At 45.2% G+C, this 19522-nt stretch overlaps 7 non-coding genes across 7 annotated transcripts; all 7 read right to left on the bottom strand.

The window, feature by feature from the left end:
- Window positions 1–1460: 1460 nt before the first annotated feature.
- On the bottom strand, window positions 1461–1532 carry trnap-cgg (transfer RNA proline (anticodon CGG)). The gene has a single exon. It is a non-coding gene; the product is annotated as a tRNA-Pro (tRNA).
- A 1609-nt stretch (window positions 1533–3141) lies between these two features.
- On the bottom strand, window positions 3142–3213 carry trnap-cgg (transfer RNA proline (anticodon CGG)). Its single transcript has one exon. It is a non-coding gene; the product is annotated as a tRNA-Pro (tRNA).
- Window positions 3214–4834: 1621 nt separating this feature from the next.
- On the bottom strand, window positions 4835–4919 carry trnap-agg (transfer RNA proline (anticodon AGG)). The gene has a single exon. It is a non-coding gene; the product is annotated as a tRNA-Pro (tRNA).
- Window positions 4920–6528: 1609 nt separating this feature from the next.
- On the bottom strand, window positions 6529–6600 carry trnap-cgg (transfer RNA proline (anticodon CGG)). The gene has a single exon. It is a non-coding gene; the product is annotated as a tRNA-Pro (tRNA).
- A 1621-nt stretch (window positions 6601–8221) lies between these two features.
- On the bottom strand, window positions 8222–8293 carry trnap-cgg (transfer RNA proline (anticodon CGG)). Its single transcript has one exon. It is a non-coding gene; the product is annotated as a tRNA-Pro (tRNA).
- Window positions 8294–9902: 1609 nt separating this feature from the next.
- trnap-cgg (transfer RNA proline (anticodon CGG)) lies at window positions 9903–9974 on the bottom strand. The gene has a single exon. It is a non-coding gene; the product is annotated as a tRNA-Pro (tRNA).
- A 1621-nt stretch (window positions 9975–11595) lies between these two features.
- Window positions 11596–11667, bottom strand: trnap-cgg (transfer RNA proline (anticodon CGG)). The gene has a single exon. It is a non-coding gene; the product is annotated as a tRNA-Pro (tRNA).
- Between the last annotated feature and the right edge of the window lie 7855 nt (window positions 11668–19522).

The raw sequence follows: 19522 nt of genomic DNA on the forward strand, positions 1-19522 counted from the left end.
AACATGAGTGAAGTTATTAGGGACGTACACTGAAGAGCCCACAAAAACTCCTGAGACCAATGAGCCAATACTCACCCGCCAGGTTCCACCAACTCACCACCACCTAAACTCAAGTTATATTTGATCAACAAGCCCAACTTTCAGACAGAACAGGTTCCACATCTCCATTTTTCTGCCATTGATCTTCTTGAGTTCATGTCAGCAATCGGGTATCCTAAACAATCATCATGTCATTTGGATTGCATCCTAATTAGATTGTGGATGGAGGTTCTAGCTCCTATCGTCACTTCTGCACTTGAACATCTCAGTGCGTCTCTTTCAATTTTGTATGTACTACAGGTCTCTAAGCCAGGTGCAATCAGTCCATGTTTTGAAAAACCCAATCTCCATGCTGAATGGTATGTTGGGTTAGGTATGGTCTGATCTTTCTTATGTTTAGCAATGCAAAGCGTTATGACCGAGCAACCGAGGAAACGTAATCTTTGAAGGTTAGGTGGTCATCAATCATGACAGCCAAGGTTCTAGCAACCTTTGATGGAGCAAGAGATAGGGATTCAGATTGGATGGAGATGCTGTGTTGCATGGTTGGTTTGGCTGGGAAGACAAGCAGTTCAGTTTTTGGGAGGTTAAGTTGGAGGTGATGTCATCCATCTTGATATGTCAGAGAGACAATCTGAGATTCGTGCTGAGACCGTGTGGTCGTTAGGTGGGAATGACAGATAGAGCTGGGTATCATCAGCATAGTATTGGTATGAGATTCCATGTGATCGGATGATCTGTCCCAGTGAGTTGGTGTATATGGCAAAGAGAAGAGATCCCAGTACTGAACCTTGGGGGACCCCTGTGGCGAGGTGGTGCGCTGCAGAAGTTTGACCAAGCCAGGATACTTTGAATGACCCACCAGTGAGGTATGATTCAAACCAGTAGTGTGCTCTCCTTGTGGTGCCCATGCTAGAGAGTATGGACAAAAGGATACTGTGGTTGACAGTATCAAATGCAGCCGATAAGTCGAGCAGGATAAGGACAGAGGACTCAGCTGTCGCTCTGGCTTCTTTTAAGGCTTCTGTCACAGCCAACAGAGCCGTTTCGGTGGAGTGTCCACTTTTAAACCCAGATTGGTTTGGGTCAAGGAGGTTGTTATGTGAGAGGTAATCAGTGACCTTTAAGACGGAACAGGTTCCACATCTCCACTTTTCTGCCTTCAAGCAACTTAGGAATGAGTGGTAGAGCTTTGAGCTGTATTGCCCTTTGATACCAAGTGCATTTGTGGGTGTTTTTATTGTCGTAATTGTTCATTCAACCCTTCTTTTTCACAGTTCCAGATAAGAAGTTAATTTAAGAAGGACTTGAAGGAACTTAGGAATGAGTGGTGGAGCTTTGAGCTGTACTGCCCTTTGATACCAAATGCAACCCTTCTTCTTCACGGTAAAGCAGAGAGACAAGGTCAGAAAAACTTGGAAGGGCTCATCCGGGATTTGAACCCGGGACCTCTCGCACCCGAAGCGAGAATCATACCCCTAGACCAACGAGCCAAAAACAGCACAGTTTTGCCTTTCATCAGAGCATGCGAACAGCTGACAAGGCCACAGAATTCGGGGAATTTGTGATTGCTTTCTGTCTTCTTTGACTTTTCCAGAGCAATGAGCCTATATTGTTTGGAGCTGTAGCAGTTGGCTCTCTCAACATGAGTGAAGTTATTAGGGACGTACACTGAAGAGCCCACAAAAACTCCTGAGACCAATGAGCCAATACTCACCCGCCAGGTTCCACCAACTCACCACCACCTAAACTCAAGTTATATTTGATCAACAAGCCCAACTTTCAGACAGAACAGGTTCCACATCTCCATTTTTCTGCCATTGATCTTCTTGAGTTCATGTCAGCAATCGGGTATCCTAAACAATCATCATGTCATTTGGATTGCATCCTAATTAGATTGTGGATGGAGGTTCTAGCTCCTATCGTCACTTCTGCACTTGAACATCTCAGTGCGTCTCTTTCAATTTTGTATGTACTACAGGTCTCTAAGCCAGGTGCAATCAGTCCATGTTTTGAAAAACCCAATCTCCATGCTGAATGGTATGTTGGGTTAGGTATGGTCTGATCTTTCTTATGTTTAGCAATGCAAAGCGTTATGACCGAGCAACCGAGGAAACGTAATCTTTGAAGGTTAGGTGGTCATCAATCATGACAGCCAAGGTTCTAGCAACCTTTGATGGAGCAAGAGATAGGGATTCAGATTGGATGGAGATGCTGTGTTGCATGGTTGGTTTGGCTGGGAAGACAAGCAGTTCAGTTTTTGGGAGGTTAAGTTGGAGGTGATGTCATCCATCTTGATATGTCAGAGAGACAATCTGAGATTCGTGCTGAGACCGTGTGGTCGTTAGGTGGGAATGACAGATAGAGCTGGGTATCATCAGCATAGTATTGGTATGAGATTCCATGTGATCGGATGATCTGTCCCAGTGAGTTGGTGTATATGGCAAAGAGAAGAGATCCCAGTACTGAACCTTGGGGGACCCCTGTGGCGAGGTGGTGCGCTGCAGAAGTTTGACCAAGCCAGGATACTTTGAATGACCCACCAGTGAGGTAAGATTCAAACCAGTAGTGTGCTCTCCTTGTGGTGCCCATGCTAGAGAGTATGGACAAAAGGATACTGTGGTTGACAGTATCAAATGCAGCCGATAAGTCGAGCAGGATAAGGACAGAGGACTCAGCTGTCGCTCTGGCTTCTTTTAAGGCTTCTGTCACAGCCAACAGAGCCGTTTCGGTGGAGTGTCCACTTTTAAACCCAGATTGGTTTGGGTCAAGGAGGTTGTTATGTGAGAGGTAATCAGTGACCTTTAAGACGGAACAGGTTCCACATCTCCACTTTTCTGCCTTCAAGCAACTTAGGAATGAGTGGTAGAGCTTTGAGCTGTATTGCCCTTTGATACCAAGTGCATTTGTGGGTGTTTTTATTGTCGTAATTGTTCATTCAACCCTTCTTTTTCACAGTTCCAGATAAGAAGTTAATTTAAGAAGGACTTGAAGGAACTTAGGAATGAGTGGTGGAGCTTTGAGCTGTACTGCCCTTTGATACCAAATGCAACCCTTCTTCTTCACGGTAAAGCAGAGAGACAAGGTCAGAAAAACTTGGAAGGGCTCATCCGGGATTTGAACCCGGGACCTCTCGCACCCGAAGCGAGAATCATACCCCTAGACCAACGAGCAAAAAACAGCACTGTTTTGCCTTTCATCAGAGCATGCGAACAGCTGACAAGGCCACAGAATTCCGGGAATTTGTGGTTGCTTTCTGTCTTCTTTGACTTTTCCAGAGCAATGAGCCTATATTGTTTGGAGCTGTAGCAATTGGCTCTCCCTTCACTCAACATGAATGAAGTTATTAGGGACGTACACTGAAGAGCCCACAAAAACTCCTGAGACCAATGAGCCAATACTCACCCGCCAGGTTCCACCAACTCACCACCACCTAAACTCAAGTTATATTTGATCAACAAGCCCAACTTTCAGACAGAACAGGTTCCACATCTCCATTTTTCTGCCATTGATCTTCTTGAGTTCATGTCAGCAATCGGGTATCCTAAACAATCATCATGTCATTTGGATTGCATCCTAATTAGATTGTGGATGGAGGTTCTAGCTCCTATCGTCACTTCTGCACTTGAACATTTCAGTGCGTCTCTTTCAATTTTTTATGTACTACAGGCCTCTAAGCCAGGAGCAATCAGTCCATGTTTTGAAAAGCCCAATCTCCATGCTGAGTGGTATGTTGGGTTAGGTATGGTCTGATCTTTCTTATGTTTAGCAATGCAAAGCGGCATGACCGAGCAACCGAGGAAACGTAATCTTTGAAGGTTAGGTGGTCATCAATCATGACACCCAAGGTTCTAGCAACCTTTGATGGAGCAAGAGATAGGGATTCAGATTGGATGGAGATGCTGTGTTGCATGGTTGGTTTGGCTGGGAAGACAAGCAGTTCAGTTTTTGGGAGGTTAAGTTGGAGGTGATGGTCTTTCATCCATCTTGATATGTCAGAGAGACAATCTGAGATTCGTGCTGAGACCGTGTGGTCGTTAGGTGGGAATGACAGATAGAGCTGGGTATCATCAGCATAGCATTGGTATGAGATTCCATGTGATCGGATGATCTGTCCCAGTGAGTTGGTGTATATGGCAAAGAGAAGAGATCCCAGTACTGAACCTTGGGGGACCCCTGTGGTGAGGTGGTGCGCTGCAGAAGTTTGACCAAGCCAGGATACTTTGAATGACCGACCAGTGAGGTATGATTCAAACCAGTAGTGTGCTCTCCTTGTGGTGCCCATGCTAGAGAGTATGGACAAAAGGATGCTGTGGTTGACAGTATCAAATGCAGCCGATAAGTCGAGCAGGATAAGGACAGAGGACTCAGCTGTCGCTCTGGCTTCTTTTAAGGCTTCTGTCACAGCCAACAGAGCCGTTTCGGTGGAGTGTCCACTTTTAAACCCAGATTGGTTTGGGTCAAGGAGGTTGTTATGTGAGAGGTAATCAGTGACCTTTAAGACGGAACAGGTTCCACATCTCCACTTTTCTGCCTTCAAGCAACTTAGGAATGAGTGGTAGAGCTTTGAGCTGTATTGCCCTTTGATACCAAGTGCATTTGTGGGTGTTTTTATTGTCGTAATTGTTCATTCAACCCTTCTTTTTCACAGTTCTAGATGAGAAGTTCATTTAAGAAGGACTTGAAGGAACTTAGGAATGAGTGGTGGAGCTTTGAGCTGTATTGCCCTTTGATACCAAATGCAACCCTTCTTCTTCACGGTAAAGCAGAGAGACAAGGTCAGAAAAACTGGGAAGGGCTCATCCGGGATTTGAACCCGGGACCTGAACCCGGGACCTCTCGCACCCTAAGCGAGAATCATACCCCTAGACCAACGAGCCGAAAACAGCACTGTTTTGCCTTTCATCAGAGCATGCGAACAGCTGACAAGGCCACAGAATTCGGGGAATTTGTGATTGCTTTCTGTCTTCTTTGACTTTTCCAGAGCAATGAGCCTATATTGTTTGGAGCTGTAGCAGTTGGCTCTCTCAACATGAGTGAAGTTATTAGGGACGTACACTGAAGAGCCCACAAAAACTCCTGAGACCAATGAGCCAATACTCACCCGCCAGGTTCCACCAACTCACCACCACCTAAACTCAAGTTATATTTGATCAACAAGCCCAACTTTCAGACAGAACAGGTTCCACATCTCCATTTTTCTGCCATTGATCTTCTTGAGTTCATGTCAGCAATCGGGTATCCTAAACAATCATCATGTCATTTGGATTGCATCCTAATTAGATTGTGGATGGAGGTTCTAGCTCCTATCGTCACTTCTGCACTTGAACATCTCAGTGCGTCTCTTTCAATTTTGTATGTACTACAGGTCTCTAAGCCAGGTGCAATCAGTCCATGTTTTGAAAAACCCAATCTCCATGCTGAATGGTATGTTGGGTTAAGTATGGTCTGATCTTTCTTATGTTTAGCAATGCAAAGCGTTATGACCGAGCAACCGAGGAAACGTAATCTTTGAAGGTTAGGTGGTCATCAATCATGACAGCCAAGGTTCTAGCAACCTTTGATGGAGCAAGAGATAGGGATTCAGATTGGATGGAGATGCTGTGTTGCATGGTTGGTTTGGCTGGGAAGACAAGCAGTTCAGTTTTTGGGAGGTTAAGTTGGAGGTGATGTCATCCATCTTGATATGTCAGAGAGACAATCTGAGATTCGTGCTGAGACCGTGTGGTCGTTAGGTGGGAATGACAGATAGAGCTGGGTATCATCAGCATAGTATTGGTATGAGATTCCATGTGATCGGATGATCTGTCCCAGTGAGTTGGTGTATATGGCAAAGAGAAGAGATCCCAGTACTGAACCTTGGGGGACCCCTGTGGCGAGGTGGTGCGCTGCAGAAGTTTGACCAAGCCAGGATACTTTGAATGACCCACCAGTGAGGTATGATTCAAACCAGTAGTGTGCTCTCCTTGTGGTGCCCATGCTAGAGAGTATGGACAAAAGGATACTGTGGTTGACAGTATCAAATGCAGCCGATAAGTCGAGCAGGATAAGGACAGAGGACTCAGCTGTCGCTCTGGCTTCTTTTAAGGCTTCTGTCACAGCCAACAGAGCCGTTTCGGTGGAGTGTCCACTTTTAAACCCAGATTGGTTTGGGTCAAGGAGGTTGTTATGTGAGAGGTAATCAGTGACCTTTAAGACGGAACAGGTTCCACATCTCCACTTTTCTGCCTTCAAGCAACTTAGGAATGAGTGGTAGAGCTTTGAGCTGTATTACCCTTTGATACCAAGTGCATTTGTGGGTGTTTTTATTGTCGTAATTGTTCATTCAACCCTTCTTTTTCACAGTTCCAGATAAGAAGTTCATTTAAGAAGGACTTGAAGGAACTTAGGAATGAGTGGTGGAGCTTTGAGCTGTACTGCCCTTTGATACCAAATGCAACCCTTCTTCTTCACGGTAAAGCAGAGAGACAAGGTCAGAAAAACTTGGAAGGGCTCATCCGGGATTTGAACCCGGGACCTCTCGCACCCGAAGCGAGAATTATACCGCTAGACCAACGAGCCAAAAACAGCACTGTTTTGCCTTTCATCAGAGCATGCGAACAGCTGACAAGGCCACAGAATTCGGGGAATTTGTGGTTGCTTTCTGTCTTCTTTGACTTTTCCAGAGCAATGAGCCTATATTGTTTGGAGCTGTAGCAGTTGGCTCTCTCTTCACTCAACATGAGTGAAGTTATTAGGGACGTACACTGAAGAGCCCACAAAAACTCCTGAGACCAATGAGCCAATACTCACCCGCCAGGTTCCACCAACTCACCACCACCTAAACTCAAGTTATATTTGATCAACAAGCCCAACTTTCAGACAGAACAGGTTCCACATCTCCATTTTTCTGCCATTGATCTTCTTGAGTTCATGTCAGCAATCGGGTATCCTAAACAATCATCATGTCATTTGGATTGCATCCTAATTAGATTGTGGATGGAGGTTCTAGCTCCTATCGTCACTTCTGCACTTGAACATCTCAGTGCGTCTCTTTCAATTTTTTATGTACTACAGGCCTCTAAGCCAGGAGCAATCAGTCCATGTTTTGAAAAGCCCAATCTCCATGCTGAGTGTTATGTTGGGTTAGGTATGGTCTGATCTTTCTTATGTTTAGCAATGCAAAGCGGCATGACCGAGCAACCGAGGAAACGTAATCTTTGAAGGTTAGGTAGTCATCAATCATGACACCCAAGGTTCTAGCAACCTTTGATGGAGCAAGAGATAGGGATTCAGATTGGATGGAGATGCTGTGTTGCATGGTTGGTTTGGCTGGGAAGACAAGCAGTTCAGTTTTTGGGAGGTTAAGTTGGAGGTGATGGTCTTTCATCCATCTTGATATGTCAGAGAGACAATCTGAGATTCGTGCTGAGACCGTGTGGTCGTTAGGTGGGAATGACAGATAGAGCTGGGTATCATCAGCATAGCATTGGTATGAGATTCCATGTGATCGGATGATCTGTCCCAGTGAGTTGGTGTATATGGCAAAGAGAAGAGATCCCAGTACTGAACCTTGGGGGACCCCTGTGGTGAGGTGGTGCGCCACAGAAGTTTGACCAAGCCAGGATACTTTGAATGACCGACCAGTGAGGTATGATTCAAACCAGTAGTGTGCTCTCCTTGTGGTGCCCATGCTAGAGAGTATGGACAAAAGGATGCTGTGGTTGACAGTATCAAATGCAGCCGATAAGTCGAGCAGGATAAGGACAGAGGACTCAGCTGTCGCTCTGGCTTCTTTTAAGGCTTCTGTCACAGCCAACAGAGCCGTTTCGGTGGAGTGTCCACTTTTAAACCCAGATTGGTTTGGGTCAAGGAGGTTGTTATGTGAGAGGTAATCAGTGACCTTTAAGACGGAACAGGTTCCACATCTCCACTTTTCTGCCTTCAAGCAACTTAGGAATGAGTGGTAGAGCTTTGAGCTGTATTGCCCTTTGATACCAAGTGCATTTGTGGGTGTTTTTATTGTCGTAATTGTTCATTCAACCCTTCTTTTTCACAGTTCTAGATGAGAAGTTCATTTAAGAACGACTTGAAGGAACTTAGGAATGAGTGGTGGAGCTTTGAGCTGTATTGCCCTTTGATACCAAATGCAACCCTTCTTCTTCACGGTAAAGCAGAGAGACAAGGTCAGAAAAACTGGGAAGGGCTCATCCGGGATTTGAACCCGGGACCTCTCGCACCCGAAGCGAGAATCATACCCCTAGACCAACGAGCCGAAAACAGCACTGTTTTGCCTTTCATCAGAGCATGCGAACAGCTGACAAGGCCACAGAATTCGGGGAATTTGTGATTGCTTTCTGTCTTCTTTGACTTTTCCAGAGCAATGAGCCTATATTGTTTGGAGCTGTAGCAGTTGGCTCTCTCAACATGAGTGAAGTTATTAGGGACGTACACTGAAGAGCCCACAAAAACTCCTGAGACCAATGAGCCAATACTAACCCGCCAGGTTCCACCAACTCACCACCACCTAAACTCAAGTTATATTTGATCAACAAGCCCAACTTTCAGACAGAACAGGTTCCACATCTCCATTTTTCTGCCATTGATCTTCTTGAGTTCATGTCAGCAATCGGGTATCCTAAACAATCATCATGTCATTTGGATTGCATCCTAATTAGATTGTGGATGGAGGTTCTAGCTCCTATCGTCACTTCTGCACTTGAACATCTCAGTGCGTCTCTTTCAATTTTGTATGTACTACAGGTCTCTAAGCCAGGTGCAATCAGTCCATGTTTTGAAAAACCCAATCTCCATGCTGAATGGTATGTTGGGTTAGGTATGGTCTGATCTTTCTTATGTTTAGCAATGCAAAGCGTTATGACCGAGCAACCGAGGAAACGTAATCTTTGAAGGTTAGGTGGTCATCAATCATGACAGCCAAGGTTCTAGCAACCTTTGATGGAGCAAAAGATAGGGATTCAGATTGGATGGAGATGCTGTGTTGCATGGTTGGTTTGGCTGGGAAGACAAGCAGTTCAGTTTTTGGGAGGTTAAGTTGGAGGTGATGTCATCCATCTTGATATGTCAGAGAGACAATCTGAGATTCGAGCTGAGACCGTGTGGTCGTCAGGTGGGAATGACAGATAGAGCTGGGTATCATCAGCATAGTATTGGTATGAGATTCCATGTGATCGGATGATCTGTCCCAGTGAGTTGGTGTATATGGCAAAGAGAAGAGATCCCAGTACTGAACCTTGGGGGACCCCTGTGGCGAGGTGGTGCGCTGCAGAAGTTTGACTAAGCCAGGATACTTTTAATGACCCACCAGTGAGGTATGATTCAAACCAGTAGTGTGCTCTCCTTGTGGTGCCCATGCTAGAGAGTATGGACAAAAGGATACTGTGGTTGACAGTATCAAATGCAGCCGATAAGTCGAGCAGGATAAGGACAGAGGACTCAGCTGTCGCTCTGGCTTCTTTTAAGGCTTCTGTCACAGCCAACAGAGCCGTTTCGGTGGAGTGTCCACTTTTAAACCCAGATTGGTTTGGGTCAAGGAGGTTGTTATGTGAGAGGTAATCAGTGACCTTTAAGACGGAACAGGTTCCACATCTCCACTTTTCTGCCTTCAAGCAACTTAGGAATGAGTGGTAGAGCTTTGAGCTGTATTGCCCTTTGATACCAAGTGCATTTGTGGGTGTTTTTATTGTCGTAATTGTTCATTCAACCCTTCTTTTTCACAGTTCCAGATAAGAAGTTCATTTAAGAAGGACTTGAAGGAACTTAGGAATGAGTGGTGGAGCTTTGAGCTGTACTGCCCTTTGATACCAAATGCAACCCTTCTTCTTCACGGTAAAGCAGAGAGACAATGTCAGAAAAACTTGGAAGGGCTCATCCGGGATTTGAACCCGGGACCTCTCGCACCCGAAGCGAGAATTATACCGCTAGACCAACGAGCCAAAAACAGCACTGTTTTGCCTTTCATCAGAGCATGCGAACAGCTGACAAGGCCACAGAATTCGGGGAATTTGTGGTTGCTTTCTGTCTTCTTTGACTTTTCCAGAGCAATGAGCCTATATTGTTTGGAGCTGTAGCAATTGGCTCTCCCTTCACTCAACATGAGTGAAGTTATTAGGGACGTACACTGAAGAGCCCACAAAAACTCCTGAGACCAATGAGCCAATACTCACCCGCCAGGTTCCACCAACTCACCACCACCTAAACTCAAGTTATATTTGATCAACAAGCCCAACTTTCAGACAGAACAGGTTCCACATCTCCATTTTTCTGCCATTGATCTTCTTGAGTTCATGTCAGCAATCGGGTATCCTAAACAATCATCATGTCATTTGGATTGCATCCTAATTAGATTGTGGATGGAGGTTCTAGCTCCTATCGTCACTTCTGCACTTGAACATCTCAGTGCGTCTCTTTCAATTTTTTATGTACTACAGGCCTCTAAGCCAGGAGCAATCAGTCCATGTTTTGAAAAGCCCAATCTCCATGCTGAGTGTTATGTTGGGTTAGGTATGGTCTGATCTTTCTTATGTTTAGCAATGCAAAGCGGCATGACCGAGCAACCGAGGAAACGTAATCTTTGAAGGTTAGGTAGTCATCAATCATGACACCCAAGGTTCTAGCAACCTTTGATGGAGCAAGAGATAGGGATTCAGATTGGATGGAGATGCTGTGTTGCATGGTTGGTTTGGCTGGGAAGACAAGCAGTTCAGTTTTTGGGAGGTTAAGTTGGAGGTGATGGTCTTTCATCCATCTTGATATGTCAGAGAGACAATCTGAGATTCGTGCTGAGACCGTGTGGTCGTTAGGTGGGAATGACAGATAGAGCTGGGTATCATCAGCATAGCATTGGTATGAGATTCCATGTGATCGGATGATCTGTCCCAGTGAGTTGGTGTATATGGCAAAGAGAAGAGATCCCAGTACTGAACCTTGGGGGACCCCTGTGGTGAGGTGGTGCGCCACAGAAGTTTGACCAAGCCAGGATACTTTGAATGACCGACCAGTGAGGTATGATTCAAACCAGTAGTGTGCTCTCCTTGTGGTGCCCATGCTAGAGAGTATGGACAAAAGGATGCTGTGGTTGACAGTATCAAATGCAGCCGATAAGTCGAGCAGGATAAGGACAGAGGACTCAGCTGTCGCTCTGGCTTCTTTTAAGGCTTCTGTCACAGCCAACAGAGCCGTTTCGGTGGAGTGTCCACTTTTAAACCCAGATTGGTTTGGGTCAAGGAGGTTGTTATGTGAGAGGTAATCAGTGACCTTTAAGACGGAACAGGTTCCACATCTCCACTTTTCTGCCTTCAAGCAACTTAGGAATGAGTGGTAGAGCTTTGAGCTGTATTGCCCTTTGATACCAAGTGCATTTGTGGGTGTTTTTATTGTCGTAATTGTTCATTCAACCCTTCTTTTTCACAGTTCTAGATGAGAAGTTCATTTAAGAAGGACTTGAAGGAACTTAGGAATGAGTGGTGGAGCTTTGAGCTGTATTGCCCTTTGATACCAAATGCAACCCTTCTTCTTCACGGTAAAGCAGAGAGACAAGGTCAGAAAAACTGGGAAGGGCTCATCCGGGATTTGAACCCGGGACCTCTCGCACCCGAAGCGAGAATCATACCCCTAGACCAACGAGCCGAAAACAGCACTGTTTTGCCTTTCATCAGAGCATGCGAACAGCTGACAAGGCCACAGAATTCGGGGAATTTGTGATTGCTTTCTGTCTTCTTTGACTTTTCCAGAGCAATGAGCCTATATTGTTTGGAGCTGTAGCAGTTGGCTCTCTCAACATGAGTGAAGTTATTAGGGACGTACACTGAAGAGCCCACAAAAACTCCTGAGACCAATGAGCCAATACTAACCCGCCAGGTTCCACCAACTCACCACCACCTAAACTCAAGTTATATTTGATCAACAAGCCCAACTTTCAGACAGAACAGGTTCCACATCTCCATTTTTCTGCCATTGATCTTCTTGAGTTCATGTCAGCAATCGGGTATCCTAAACAATCATCATGTCATTTGGATTGCATCCTAATTAGATTGTGGATGGAGGTTCTAGCTCCTATCGTCACTTCTGCACTTGAACATCTCAGTGCGTCTCTTTCAATTTTGTATGTACTACAGGTCTCTAAGCCAGGTGCAATCAGTCCATGTTTTGAAAAACCCAATCTCCATGCTGAATGGTATGTTGGGTTAGGTATGGTCTGATCTTTCTTATGTTTAGCAATGCAAAGCGTTATGACCGAGCAACCGAGGAAACGTAATCTTTGAAGGTTAGGTGGTCATCAATCATGACAGCCAAGGTTCTAGCAACCTTTGATGGAGCAAAAGATAGGGATTCAGATTGGATGGAGATGCTGTGTTGCATGGTTGGTTTGGCTGGGAAGACAAGCAGTTCAGTTTTTGGGAGGTTAAGTTGGAGGTGATGTCATCCATCTTGATATGTCAGAGAGACAATCTGAGATTCGAGCTGAGACCGTGTGGTCGTCAGGTGGGAATGACAGATAGAGCTGGGTATCATCAGCATAGTATTGGTATGAGATTCCATGTGATCGGATGATCTGTCCCAGTGAGTTGGTGTATATGGCAAAGAGAAGAGATCCCAGTACTGAACCTTGGGGGACCCCTGTGGCGAGGTGGTGCGCTGCAGAAGTTTGACTAAGCCAGGATACTTTTAATGACCCACCAGTGAGGTATGATTCAAACCAGTAGTGTGCTCTCCTTGTGGTGCCCATGCTAGAGAGTATGGACAAAAGGATACTGTGGTTGACAGTATCAAATGCAGCCGATAAGTCGAGCAGGATAAGGACAGAGGACTCAGCTGTCGCTCTGGCTTCTTTTAAGGCTTCTGTCACAGCCAACAGAGCCGTTTCGGTGGAGTGTCCACTTTTAAACCCAGATTGGTTTGGGTCAAGGAGGTTGTTATGTGAGAGGTAATCAGTGACCTTTAAGACGGAACAGGTTCCACATCTCCACTTTTCTGCCTTCAAGCAACTTAGGAATGAGTGGTAGAGCTTTCAGCTGTATTGCCCTTTGATACCAAGTGCATTTGTGGGTGTTTTTATTGTCGTAATTGTTCATTCAACCCTTCTTTTTCACAGTTCTAGATGAGAAGTTCATTTAAGAAGGACTTGAAGGAACTTAGGAATGAGTGGTGGAGCTTTGAGCTGTATTGCCCTTTGATACCAAATGCAACCCTTCTTCTTCACGGTAAAGCAGAGAGACAAGGTCAGAAAAACTGGGAAGGGCTCATCCGGGATTTGAACCGTGGACCTCTCGCACCCGAAGCGAAAATCATACCCCTAGACCAACGAGCCGAAAACAGCACTATTTTGCCTTACATCAGAGCATGCGAACAGCTGACAAGGCCACAGAATTCCGGGAATTTGTGATTGCTTTCTGTCTTCTTTGACTTTTCCAGAGCAATGAGCCTATATTGTTTGGAGCTGTAGCAGTTGGCTCTCTCTTCACTCAACATGAGTGAAGTTATTAGGGACGTACACTGAAGAGCCCAAGAAAACTCCTGAGACCAATGAGCCAATACTCACCCGCCAGGTTCCACCAACTCACCACCACCTAAACTCAAGTTATATTTGATCAGCAAGCCCAACTTTCAGACAGAACAGGTTCCACATCTCCATTTTTCTGCCATTGATCTTCCTGAGTTCATGTCAGCAATAGGGTATCCTAAACAATCATCATGTCATTTGGATTGCATCCTAATTAGACTGTGGATTGAGGTTCTAGCTCCTATCGTCACTTCTGCACTTGAACATCTCAGTGCGTCTCTTTCAATTTTTTATGTACTACAGGTCTCTAAGCCAGGTGCAATCAGTCCATGTTTTGAAAAGCCCAATCTCCATGCTGAATGGTATGTTGGGTTAGGTATGGTCTGATCTTTCTTATGTTTAGCAATGCAAAGCGGCATGACCGAGCAACCGAGGAAACGTAATCTTTGAAGGTTAGGTGGTCATCAATCAGTGACCTTTAAGACAGAACAGGTTCCACATCTCCATTTTTCTGCCTTCAAGCAACTTAGGAATGAATGGTAGAGCTTTGAGCTGTATTGCCCTTTGATACCAAGTGCATTTGTGGGTGTTTTTATTGTCGTAATTGTTCATTCAACCCTTCTTTTTCACAGTTCCAGATAAGAAGTTAATTTAAGAAGGACTTGAAGGTACTTAGGAATGAGAGGTGGAGCTTTGAGCTGTATTGCCCTTTGATAGCAAATGCAACCCTTCTTCTTCACAGTAAAGCAGAGACACAAGGTCAGAAAAGCTGGGAAGGGCTCATCCGGGATTTAAACCCGGGAGCTCTCGCACTCTAAGCGAGAATCATACCCCTAGACCAACAAGCCGAAAATAACACTTTTTTGCCTTTCATGTGAGCACGCAGACAGCTGACATGGCAACAGAATTCGGGGAATTTGTGATTGCTTTCTGTCTTCTTTGACTTTTCCAGAGCAATGAGCCTATATTGTTTGGAGCTGTAGCAGTTGGCTCTCTCTTCACTCAACATGAGTGAAGTTATTAGGGACGTACACTGAAGAGCCCAAGAAAACTCCTGAGACCAATGAGCCAATACTCACCCGCCAGGTTCCACCAACTCACCACCACGTAAACTCACGTCATATTTGATCAGCAAGCCCAACTTTCAGACAGAACAGGTTCCTCATCTCCATTTTTCTGCCATTGATCTTCCTGAGTTCATGTCAGCAATAGGGTATCCTAAACAATCATCATGTCATTTGGATTGCATCCTAATTAGACTTTGGATTGAGGTTCTAGCTCCTATCGTCACTTCTGCACTTGAACATCTCAGTGCGTCTCTTTCAATTTTTTATGTACTACAGGCCTCTAAGCCAGGAGCAATCAGTCCATGTTTTGAAAATCCCAATCTCCATGCTGAGTGGTATGTCAGGTTAGGTATGGTCTGATCTTTCTTATGTTTAGCAATGCAAAGCGTCATGACCGAGCAACCGAGGAAACGTAATCTTTGAAGGTTAGGTGGTCATCAATCATGACAGCCAAGTTTCTAGCACCCTTGGAGGAGCCAGAGATAGGGATTCAGTTTGGATGCAGATGCTGTGTTGCATGGTTGGTTTGGCTGGGAAGACAAGCAGTTCAGTTTTTGGGATGTTAAGTTGGAGGTGATGGTCTTTCATCCATGTTGATATGTCAGAGAGACAATCTGAGATTCGAGCTGAGACCGTGTGGTCGTCAGGTGGGAATGACAGATAGAGCTGGGTATCATCAGCATAGCATTGGTATGAGATGCCATGTGATCGGATGATCTGTCCCAGTGAGTTGGTGTATGCGGTAAAGAGAAAAGATCCCAGTACTGAACCTTGGGGGACCCCTGTGTCGCCACAGGTGATGCGCTGCAGAAGTTTGACCAAGCCAGGATACTTTGAATGACCCACCAGTGAGGTATGATTCAAACCAGGAGTGTGCTCTCCTTGTGATGCCCATGCTAGAGAGTATGGACAAAAGGATACTGTGGTTGACAGTGTAAAATGCAGCCAATAAGTCGAGCAGGATAAGGACAGAGGACTCAGCTGTCGCTCTGGCTTCTTTTAAGGCTTCTGTCACAGCCAACAGAGCCGTTTCGGTGGAGTGTCCACTTTTAAACCCAGATTAGTTTGGGTCAAGGAGGTTGTTATGTGAGAGGTAATCAGTGAACTTTAAGACCGAACAGGTTCCACGTCTCCATTTTTCTGCCTTCAAGCAACTTAGGAATGAATGGTAGAGCTTTGAGCTGTATTGCCCTTTGATACCAAGTGCATTTGTGTGTTTTTATTGTCGTAATTGTTCATTCAACCCTTCTTTTTCACAGTTCCAGATAAGAAGTTAATTTAAGAAGGACTTGAAGGTACTTAGGAATGAGTGGTGGAGCTTTGAGCTGTATTGCCCTTTGATACAAATGCAACCCTTCTTCTTCTTCTCAGTAAAGCAGAGACACAAGGTCAGAAAAGCTGGGAAGGGCTCATCTGGGATTTGAACCAGGGAGCTCTCGCACCCTAAGCGAGAATCATACCCCTAGACCAACAAGCCGAAGAAAACACTCTTTTGCCTTTCATGTGAGCACGCGGACAGCTGACATGGCAACAGAATTCGGGGAATTTGTGATTGCTTTCTGTCTTCTTTGACTTTTCCAGAGCAATGAGCCTATATTGTTTGGAGCTGTAGCAGTTGGCTCTCTCTTCACTCAACATGAGTGAAGTTATTAGGGACGTACACTGAAGAGCCCAAGAAAACTCCTGAGACCAATGAGCCAATACTCACCCGCCAGGTTCCACCAACTCACCACCACCTAAACTCAAGTTATATTTGATCAACAAGCCCAACTTTCAGACAGAACAGGTTCCACATCTCCATTTTTCTGCCATTGATCTTCTTGAGTTCATGTCAGCAATCGGGTATCCTAAACAATCATCATGTCATTTGGATTGCATCCTAATTAGATTGTGGATGGAGGTTCTAGCTCCTATCGTCACTTCTGCACTTGAACATCTCAGTGCGTCTCTTTCAATTTTTTATGTACTACAGGCCTCTAAGCCAGGTGCAATCAGTCCATGTTTTGAAAAGCCCAATCTCCATGCTGAGTGGTATGTTGGGTTAGGTATGGTCTGATCTTTCTTATGTTTAGCAATACAAAGCGGCATGACCGAGCAACCGAGGAAACGTAATCTTTGAAGGTTAGGTGGTCATCAATCATGACACCCAAGGTTCTAGCAACCTTTGATGGAGCAAGAGATAGGGATTCAGATTGGATGGAGATGCTGTGTTGCATGGTTGGTTTGGCTGGGAAGACAAGCAGTTCAGTTTTTGGGAGGTTAAGTTGGAGGTGATGGTCTTTCATCCATCTTGATATGTCAGAGAGACAATCTGAGATTCGTGCTGAGACCGTGTGGTCGTCAGGTGGGAATGACAGATAGAGCTGGGTATCATCAGCATAGCATTGGTATGAGATTCCATGTGATTGGATGATCTGTCCCATTGAGCTGGTGTATATGGCAAAGAGAAGAGATCCCAGTACTGAACCTTGGGGGACCCCTGTGGCGAGGTGGTGCGCTGCAGAAGTGTGACCAAGCCAGGATACTTTGAATGACCGACCAGTGAGGTATGATTCAAACCAGTAGTGTGCTCTCCTTGTGGTGCCCATGCTAGAGAGTATGGACAAAGGGATACTGTGGTTGACAGTGTCAAATGCAGCCGATAAGTCGAGCAGGATAAGGACAGAGGACTCAGCTGTCGCTCTGGCTTCTTTTAAGGCTTCTGTCAGAGCCAACAGAGCCGTTTCGGTGGAGTGTCCACTTTTAAACCCAGATTGGTTTGGGTCAAGGAGGTTGTTATGTGAGAGGTAATCAGTGACCTTTAAGACAGAACAGGTTCCACATCTCCACTTTTCTGCCTTCAAGCAACTTAGGAATGAATGGTAGAGCTTTGAGCTGTATTGCCCTTTGATACCAAGTGCATTTGTGGGTGTTTTTATTGTCGTAATTGTTCATTCAACCCTTCTTTTTCACAGTTCCAGATAAGAAGTTAATTTAAGAAGGACTTGAAGGTACTTAGGAATGAGAGGTGGAGCTTTGAGCTGTATTGCCCTTTGATAGCAAATGCAACCCTTCTTCTTCACAGTAAAGCAGAGACACAAGGTCAGAAAAGCTGGGAAGGGCTCATCCGGGATTTAAACCCGGGAGCTCTCGCACTCTAAGCGAGAATCATACCCCTAGACCAACAAGCCGAAAATAACACTTTTTTGCCTTTCATGTGAGCACGCAGACAGCTGACATGGCAACAGAATTCGGGGAATTTGTGATTGCTTTCTGTCTTCTTTGACTTTTCCAGAGCAATGAGCCTATATTGTTTGGAGCTGTAGCAGTTGGCTCTCTCTTCACTCAACATGAGTGAAGTTATTAGGGACGTACACTGAAGAGCCCAAGAAAACTCCTGAGACCAATGAGCCAATACTCACCCGCCAGGTTCCACCAACTCACCACCACGTAAACTCACGTCATATTTGATCAGCAAGCCCAACTTTCAGACAGAACAGGTTCCTCATCTCCATTTTTCTGCCATTGATCTTCCTGAGTTCATGTCAGCAATAGGGTATCCTAAACAATCATCATGTCATTTGGATTGCATCCTAATTAGACTTTGGATTGAGGTTCTAGCTCCTATCGTCACTTCTGCACTTGAACATCTCAGTGCGTCTCTTTCAATTTTTTATGTACTACAGGCCTCTAAGCCAGGAGCAATCAGTCCATGTTTTGAAAATCCCAATCTCCATGCTGAGTGGTATGTCAGGTTAGGTATGGTCTGATCTTTCTTATGTTTAGCAATGCAAAGCGTCATGACCGAGCAACCGAGGAAACGTAATCTTTGAAGGTTAGGTGGTCATCAATCATGACAGCCAAGTTTCTAGCACCCTTGGAGGAGCCAGAGATAGGGATTCAGTTTGGATGCAGATGCTGTGTTGCATGGTTGGTTTGGCTGGGAAGACAAGCAGTTCAGTTTTTGGGATGTTAAGTTGGAGGTGATGGTCTTTCATCCATGTTGATATGTCAGAGAGACAATCTGAGATTCGAGCTGAGACCGTGTGGTCGTCAGGTGGGAATGACAGATAGAGCTGGGTATCATCAGCATAGCATTGGTATGAGATGCCATGTGATCGGATGATCTGTCCCAGTGAGTTGGTGTATGCGGTAAAGAGAAAAGATCCCAGTACTGAACCTTGGGGGACCCCTGTGTCGCCACAGGTGATGCGCTGCAGAAGTTTGACCAAGCCAGGATACTTTGAATGACCCACCAGTGAGGTATGATTCAAACCAGGAGTGTGCTCTCCTTGTGATGCCCATGCTAGAGAGTATGGACAAAAGGATACTGTGGTTGACAGTGTAAAATGCAGCCAATAAGTCGAGCAGGATAAGGACAGAGGACTCAGCTGTCGCTCTGGCTTCTTTTAAGGCTTCTGTCACAGCCAACAGAGCCGTTTCGGTGGAGTGTCCACTTTTAAACCCAGATTAGTTTGGGTCAAGGAGGTTGTTATGTGAGAGGTAATCAGTGAACTTTAAGACCGAACAGGTTCCACGTCTCCATTTTTCTGCCTTCAAGCAACTTAGGAATGAATGGTAGAGCTTTGAGCTGTATTGCCCTTTGATACCAAGTGCATTTGTGTGTTTTTATTGTCGTAATTGTTCATTCAACCCTTCTTTTTCACAGTTCCAGATAAGAAGTTAATTTAAGAAGGACTTGAAGGTACTTAGGAATGAGTGGTGGAGCTTTGAGCTGTATTGCCCTTTGATACAAATGCAACCCTTCTTCTTCTTCTCAGTAAAGCAGAGACACAAGGTCAGAAAAGCTGGGAAGGGCTCATCTGGGATTTGAACCAGGGAGCTCTCGCACCCTAAGCGAGAATCATACCCCTAGACCAACAAGCCGAAGAAAACACTCTTTTGCCTTTCATGTGAGCACGCGGACAGCTGACAT

The sequence above is a fragment of the Leuresthes tenuis genome, unplaced genomic scaffold, assembly GCF_036924035.1.
Source record: "Leuresthes tenuis unplaced genomic scaffold, fLeuTen1.0.hap1 SCAF_9, whole genome shotgun sequence".
NCBI classification, from domain to species: domain Eukaryota; kingdom Metazoa; phylum Chordata; class Actinopteri; order Atheriniformes; family Atherinopsidae; genus Leuresthes; species Leuresthes tenuis.